Below are 8,483 nucleotides of genomic sequence, written 5' to 3'. Positions count from 1 at the left end.
TGATACAGAGTCTCCTCTGTCAGAATCGATGAGTCAACAAAGACATTCTCCAAACACCTCAAAATGCGGCTGTCATTTCTGGGGCAGACACCCAGGACCAGAAGCAAATGGTTCAGAAGAGACCTGTCCCTCAGATGTATGTCCCTGCCAAGCAGCCTCACCCATGGGACACTGTGTCCCTTATATGTCTATCCCCCAGTCAGGTGGTCCCAGTGCCCTGTCACCCAGGGTTGTGATCCCCAAAAGAGGTTTATTCGCATGGCTCTAGCCACACCCAGCACTCCTCAGGGTCCTCAGCAGAACCAGGAAATGAGCTTATCAATCCCTTCCTCTGTCACCCCTTCCTGCCTGAGCCCCCACGGTTTTAGTAGGCTCCAGCCCTGCAGCCATATGACCTGTGATGAAGACCCCAGTGACTCAGAGCAGGGCACTTGCTCCCAGCCTCCTTAATCTTGTGCCCTGGGCACCAACTTGCCTCCCCATGCCCCTAGCCCCTCTTTGGGCCCCTAGATTGGGGGGGAGGCCTAGGATCCATTCGACTCTGACTTCAGCGGCGGCGGGGGGGGGTAAGATGGGAGCCACCCCCAGATGAACCTCACACTCCAGAAAGACCCAGGGCTTCTTAAGCAGAGAGACCCAAGTTTACCTAAGTTCTAGGTAACTGGAACAGAGAGATGGACAGAGGATCACTTACATTCACACAGATGAGAATTAGTGTACCTGGGAAAGGCCCAGGATCACAAGCGGTTCCAAGCCTGCAGGGGGGACATGGCGAACACAGAGGCCCAGAGCAGGGACCAAGAGAGGCATGGGATGAGGGGAGCCTTCAGAAGGAGCAGCACACAGCTCAGGGAGGGCCCTCCTCTTCTGAGGGAGAAGGGGCTCCTGAAGACTGGGGGGCCCTGGGTCCACTGTTGCCCAAGAAGCCCAGGACTTCAGACGCTGCCCCAACATGAGACACCCTCCCAGTAGCTCCTGGGCTCCTCTGCCATCTGCTGTGGCCTCCCTATGTCACCTCCCATATGTCGGGCCTTCCCCTGAGAGAAGTTGATCGGCAGACGGGAAATGTGGCTGTCACACCGCCACCGCCTCCGCCTCTTTCCAGGCAGCCCAGATCCTTCCCAGCCTCCACCCCCACACACAGACGCCACCCCAGCATTCAGGACTACCGGCCACCTGTCTGAGCCTGCCCCCCAGCCTGCTGTCTACAGGCCCTTCGCTCTGCTTTCTCCCCACCCTGTCTTCAGGGACACATGGTGGGTGTTCTGGGAAGCAAAGCAGCCCCAGGGCTCTCTTGTGCCCCGCAGGTGGGTGGTACCCCCTTGGCCTGAGGGTGCTCTGGGCCTCTGACCACTGGAAGCCACAGCCTGGACCATCTAACAGGCCATGCTTTTGGGAACAAGCTCATCTTGTCCCCGCCCCTTCACTCTCTATGAAGGCTGGAAATGGCAGCCAGGACCCTCCCCTCTCCACCTGCCCCCCCACACTGGGATTCCCTGGCTATAGGGGCCTCATCAATAATTGATGCTGCAGAAGGTAGATCGGGTTACAGCTGAGGGGGCCCTGGGAGAAAAGGCCCACACACTCATTTGGAACCCTTGGTCCCACAGAGATCCCTGCTCCCCTCTCTGGGGCTGGCGGCCTGGAGGAGGTCCCCAGCCAGGCACTGTGCAGCACAACACAAGCAAGCAGACTGAAGAAAGCTGTATTGATCGCCCTAGTTTTCTGATCCTGCCAGTAGCTTCCTGGGGCTGACAGAGGACAGATCATGGATGGCAGATGACAGATGGGGGTCACATGGCCACATCCCGCTTGAAGGGAGCCCTCTTCGGACCTCCAGGCCCCAAAGTGGGTGGGGATGAAGGTACAGCCAGGGGAAGGAAAGAACAAGAAAAGGTCCAGATATTCACGTTGGTCTTAGGTAGGTCTTCAAGCAGAAAGCCCTGCTGACTTTTTTTTTTTTTTTTTAAGATCTTATTTATTTGACAGAGAGAGAGAGCGCAAGTAGGCAGAGAGGCAGGCACAGGGAGCAGGAGAAGCAGGCTTCCCACCAAGCAGAGAGCCCGATGCGGGGCTCGATCCTAGGACCCTGGGATCATGACCTGAGCCGAAGGCAGACGCTTAACTGACTGAGCCACCCAGGCGCGCCCCCTGCTGACTTTATAATGCTCCATCTGACAATCCCTCCTGATGGCACAGTGGTCAGGAACACGGTGGTCAGACTGGGATCAAGTCTGCACACCCCCCCCCCACTTACTGCTGTGTGACTAAGGGGTCACTGTCCCTCTCTCAGCCCTTTTCTCTGCCTCCTGCCAGGATGATAGCTGTGAGGGGGAAAGCAAGTCACATCAATGGAGGCCCTAGCCCCAGGCTGGGCAGCTGGCAAGGGCTGGGGGGATGGAAGACCATGCAATTCTCATGGGCAATGCCACTGCGCCCACCCACACAGTGCCTCTGTGTTAATTAGAAAAAGGTACCCATGCACTTCCTTAAAAGAGTTAAACATAGAGGGGCGCCTGAGTGGCTCAGTTGGTTAAGTAACTGCCTTTGGCTCAGGTCATGATCCCGGAGTCCTGGGATGGAGTCCCACATCAGGCTCCCGGCTTAGCGGAGAGCCTGCTTCTCCTTCTGACCCTCTTCCCTCTCATGCTGTTTCTCTCTCTCTCAAATAAATAAAATCTTTAAAAAAAAAAAAACTAGAAAAAAAAAGTTAAACATAGAATCGCGATATGATCCAGAAATCCCATTCCTAAGAGTATTTGCCAAAGAATTGAAAACAAGGACTCAAGTATGTGTACACACATGTTCAGAGCAGCATTATTCATACGAGTCAAATGTCCACCAATAGATGAATGGGTAAACAGAATGTGGTCTATCCATACAATGGAATATCATTCAGTCTTAAAAAGGAACAAAATACTGACACATACTACAACGTGGTTGAACCTTGAAAACCCTATGCTAGATGAAAGAAGCCAAACACAAAAGGCCACCTATTATTTGAATCCATTAATATGAAACATCCAGAATAGGTAAATCTATACAGACAGAAAGGAAATTAGTGGTTGTCAGGGGCTGGAAGGAGAGAGAAATGGGGAGCCATTGCTTAATGGGTGTGGCATTTCCTTTTGGGTTTTGTGGTGATTAAAAAAAAAAAAATATATATATATATATATATTGGTGAAGGGCAGAGGGAGAGGGAGAGAGAGAATCCCAACCAGGCTCCATGCCCAGCTTGGAGCCTGACATGGGGTTTGATCCCACACCCTGAGATCATGACCTGAGCTGAAATCAAGAGTCAGACGCTCAACCGAGCCACCCAGGCACCCGGTTATGAAAATATTTTTGAACTAGATATAAGCTGTATGGTTGCACAACACCGTGAATATACTAAATCTCTCTGAACTGTTCACTTTAAAATGGTTAACTTTGTTATGTGAATTTCACCTCAATTTAAAAATAGCCCTTCTTGCTCATGGCATTTGATATCCATATGTTAGAAAACTGCTGTTGTAAACTGATTTTGTGAGAAAAGACACCTTTTTACAATTGCTGTCACCACCAATATATCTACCAGGTCTAAGCAGGGAACCATGCCCCCTTTGATGTGTGCTCTTCTACAGTGCACATCCTGTCTAACCTTAGCTGGCAGACCTGCTCAGGAAGTCACCAAGGGAAGGGGTGGCCAGTCCATTTTACAATGAACAAATGGAAATTTCCTGGTTTCACACTAGTGGGGCCTTTGGACTTCAGAATGACGCAAAGAACATGGACTATGGAGCTGGAAGATGGTCTCAAACCTGCCCACAGCTGAAGGGCTGGGTGACGTGCAAACATGTCTTCATCTGTGGAGTGGGGATGAATCCCTGGGCTCATGTGAGCATTCAAAGAGATGCTCGAAAAATATTCCTCCTTACCCCTCAGTGAGCAGGACCAGGGCCTGCTTCCACCCAGGCTGGGGACTCAAGGGCTGGCTTAACTTATCCTCCACAATTTTTGTTTTTTAATAGAACGGCTTTATTAAGATATAATTTACATACCATACAATTTACCATTTCAAGTGTATAATGGAATAGTTTTTAGTATATTCACTAAGTTGTGCAAAACCTAGAACAACTATCTAGTTCTAGGACATTTCTAAAAAGAAACTCAATGATCTTTAACAGTCATTCCCCATTCCTCCCACCCCCTTATCCCCAGCAACCACCAACCTACTTTCTATTTCTATAGATAAGTCCATTCTGGACATTTCATATAAATGGAATCATACAATATGTGGTCTTTTATGACAGGCTTCTTTCACTTAGCAGAAGTTTTTCAAGGTTCATCCATGTTGTAGTATCAGTACTGCATTCCTTTTTGTGGCCAAATAATATTCCATTGTATGGATGTACTACATTCTGAGTAACAATTCATTTGTTTTTGGTTTTTTTTTTAAAGATTTTATTTATTTATTTGAGAGAGAGAGAATGAGAGAGAGCATGAGAGGGGAGAGGGTCAGAGGGAGAAGCAGACTCCCCACTGAGCGGGGAGCCCGATGTGGGACTCAATCCTGGGACTCCAGGATCATGACCTGAGCTGAAGGCAGTCGCTTAACCAACTGAGCCACCCAGGCGCCAACAATTCATTTGTTGATGGACATTGGGTTGTTTCCACCATCAGTTTTTTTTTTTTTTAAAGATTTTATTTATTTATTTGAGACAGAGAGAATGAGAGACAGAGAGCATGAAAGGGAGGAGGGTCAGAGGGAGAAGCAGACTCCCTGCCGAGCAGGGAGCCCGATGCGGGACTCGATTCCAGGACTCCAGGATCATGACCTGAGCCGAAGGCAGTCGCTTAACCAACTGAGCCACCCAGGCGCCCTCCACCACCAGTTTTAATGCATTGAAAGTTCTGCATTCTGTCCAACAGATGGGGCTATGGGGTCCCAGCCTCTTCTTCCAGCAAAGGAAAAGGGCGGCCTTGGGGAAGGGTTTGCCAGCATCTCTCTCTGGTTTCAGGGATGGCTGAGGGTGCCTGAGGGTGTGTGTGTTTGTGTGTTTGATTTTTTTTTAACACGATAAATGTTTTGTGTGTGTTTGATTTCTAAATAAACTGCAGAGCCACATAACCACATTCCAGAAAATGAAGGAGATTGAGGGGAGACATCACCATTAATCCTATTTCTCTGTCCCACTTTAGTTCTTAGATGAAAAACAACAACAACAACAACAACATCTATTGGGAGTGATGGAAATGTCTGTTATTTGATTGTGGTGATGGTTTCACAGGTGTGTTACAGATGTCAAAACTCATCAAATTGCACACTTCAAATATGTGCAGTTTATTGCACATCAATTATACCTCAATAAAGCTGTAAAAAACTTAAAAAACAAAAAATAGTATCTATTTTTTTTCATTACAAAAGATAGGCCTTTTCATTATGAAGAATTCAGAAAAGGAGAGTGATGAAGAAAATAAGTGTCACTTGCTCCTCAGGGCTTGTGGAGCCCCTGGTGAAGTCCCCTCCACCCGCTGAACCCCTTGGAAAGCTCTGTGGGGCCAGCATCAGCTTCCAGCTTGTGCGGTCAGGCTCTGGGGCCCACCTTAGCTCTGCAGGCCTCATGGTGCCAGACCCGGTGTCCTTCCACCTGAGGACTTGGCTGTCATTCACAGGAGCCCTGCCCTCTCACCCAGTCTGCATCCCTCGGGACTCTTGGATCCCTGTCATTTCTCTGGCCAGTGCCTCTCAGTCTCTCTGCCTCTACTTCCCTCCTAGCCCAGCCCTTAACCCTTCCTCACCCAGTCCCCTGCGGAGCCAGGGAGGATCTCCAGCCCTATGGCCATAAACACTAGCTATTCACTAACAATGCTCCCATTTCTGTCTCTGGTCTTGACGGCTCCTTGGTACCCCAAATCCACTCTCTCTCCACCTGACTCCTCTCTGTGGATTGGCTGTGGGCACCTGAAGCCTCCTCACATGGGCGCCCGTTTCCCCATCACACTCAATGACCCACTGTCCACATCATAGCTGGTCCTTCCTCCCTCGACATCTGATCCATCAATTAGTCCAGAACAAACCTGGAACCCGACCACCTCTCTCTATTGCCTCGCTTCCACCCTAGTCTGGTTCTGGGTCACCAGCGCCCCTCATCTGGACCAGCGGCACAACCCCTGTCCACTTACCCTGCTCCCACCCCCTACCTCCCTCCTGTCCACAGAACAAATCTGAGCAAGTCACCCCCCTGCTTACGGCAGATACTGTGGCTATTTGAATTTAAATTCATTAAAGTTAAAGCAAACTAAAACTTATTTAATGTTAAAAGATTTTCTTTTTAAGTAATCTCTACACCCCACATGGGGCTCAATCTCACAACCCCAAGACCAAGAGTCATATGTTCCACTGACTGAGCCAGCCAGGCGCCCCAAACCAAATTTTAAGTCCAACTAGATTTTTCCAGTTCTTCAGTTGCCGCTGCCACGTTGTGCCCAGGAGTCGCAGGAGGAAGCTAGGGGCTGCTGTTTGTTCAGTGCGGGGTGTAGAACATGTCCTTCATGGCAGAGAGTTCTATCAGACAGTGCAAGCTCAGAACCTTCCAGAGGCTTTTCCTTGCATTTAGAATAAAAGCTAAACTTCTTACAGGCCTCCTTACAATGCCCTGCCTTGCCTCTGATGTCATCTCCTGCCACCCACACAAGCCTCGTCTCCTAACCCAACTGTGCCTGAAACACACCTAGAACTTTGATGTCTCCCTGTCTTTGCCTTTCTGTTCCTCATCCTTAGGAACAGCTCAGAGGTCACCTCTCCTGGCAGGCCTTCCCCAGACCTCTGCCCCCTCCTGGATCCCTGCACAGCACACACAGGCCTGGCTCTGCCTGCCTAATCCTTTCCTCCCCGACTCATGTCCATCTTTCTCTCTGGGTTGTGTGCTCCTCTGGCCACACACACGTCAGATTCTCCTTTCAGCCAGCGCTGGCTGAGCATCTACTATGTGCTGAGCACTGGGGAGGCAGTGGGGAACAAGACAAACAGATCTCCATCCTTGGGAGTTTAGATCTAGCTGGGGACAGACAGCTAATGGGGGATTAAGAGTGTTATGTATCTGGGCCCCATCTTCCCTGGGGGAGGGATGGATGATAAGAAAGCTCTGCAGGAAAAGACCAGAGACCCAAGGCAGGAATGTTTTTAGGAAAGGACCAAAGATGAGAGGAGTCGAGGATGAGAGGAGTGTCCTTGGGGCCAGAAGAAGCTATCTCACAGGGGAGATTGCCACTATCTTCTGGTTTCTGAAATAAGTTTGCTTATGTATACAATGTTTGAGGTGGGGCTAAACTGGAAACCAGAGAAAGGGACACCTCTCTGACAGATGAAGCCTCCCTCCCAAAGTATCCTTTTCTTTCCCAGGTGATTAATGATAATGTCCCAGATGAGCCCATGATTCCCTGCCCTGGAAGTGGAGGTATTCCATCAGCAAGGGAAAAAAAGCAGTATGTGCTTTTGGAATTCTCTCTGGAGACAACCAGACAATGGGATTCTGGAAGCCTGCCTGATCCAACCCACTGGGTGACCTGAGTAGGTCATCTGAGGAAGGCAGCTAATATTGATCGCAAGCCGCTATGTGCCACACCCTGTGGGGTCAGGACTTACACCCATTTTATTTTATTTATTTTTATTTATTCATTTGAGAGAGAGAGAGAGAGAGAGAGAAAGAGAGAGAGAGCATGAGCAGGGGGAGGGGCAGAGGGAGAAGCAGGCTCCCCGCCAAGCCAGGAGCCTGACACGGGGCCCGATCCCAGGACCCCGGGACCATGAACGAGCCGAAGGCAGACGCCCAACCATCTGAGCCACCCAGGTGCCCTTACACCCATTTTAAAGAAAAGGTCGCTGAGGATGTGCGAATTGCTGAGATTCCGGCTTCACCTGTCCAGCCCCAAAGTCAGGGCATCAACTCATTCTGTTTCTTCGCCTGCCAAACAGGCTTTGGGGGGGGGGCGGTGCTTGCCTTTGGAGGGAGTCTGCAACATAAAGGAGCTGGGGCCTCAGGAGGAGAGAGAGCAGGAGGGTGGAGAGGCCTGCAGAGGGCGGCAGTGAACTGTGCCTGGAAGTGTCTAGACTCTGGGGCCTGAGTTTTCCCATGACCCTCCCAGGGCACCTCCCAGAGCACCAACCTTAACAAGCAGTCAAGGGAGGAGCATCACATGCCATTTATCACAATGTGTTTCATGTCTGCCCCAACTGGGTGCTTTACACATGGTGCTTACATTTTACATTACAAGGGTAAAGCTGAGGCTCAGAGAAGGAAGGGAACTGTCCAGGTCACAAAACCTGGAGTGGGGAAGACCTGACCAGAGCCAGGCTGGCCTGGCTGATAGCCCTGGGTTCTGTTCCTTCTAGATTAGATGCTGGAGCATCTGTTCTGGGTGGCACTGGATGCGGGGGGGGGGGGGGGGGGGGCAAGATAACCCCTCCCATCCATGCAGGGACAACAGCCCTTGGAGACAGG

The sequence above is a fragment of the Mirounga angustirostris genome, unplaced genomic scaffold, assembly GCF_029215605.1.
Source record: "Mirounga angustirostris isolate CCGP_5_RB_7025 unplaced genomic scaffold, mMirAng1.0.hap1 SCAF_14, whole genome shotgun sequence".
NCBI lineage: Eukaryota > Metazoa > Chordata > Mammalia > Carnivora > Phocidae > Mirounga > Mirounga angustirostris.
This window is presented reverse-complemented; position numbering follows the sequence as displayed.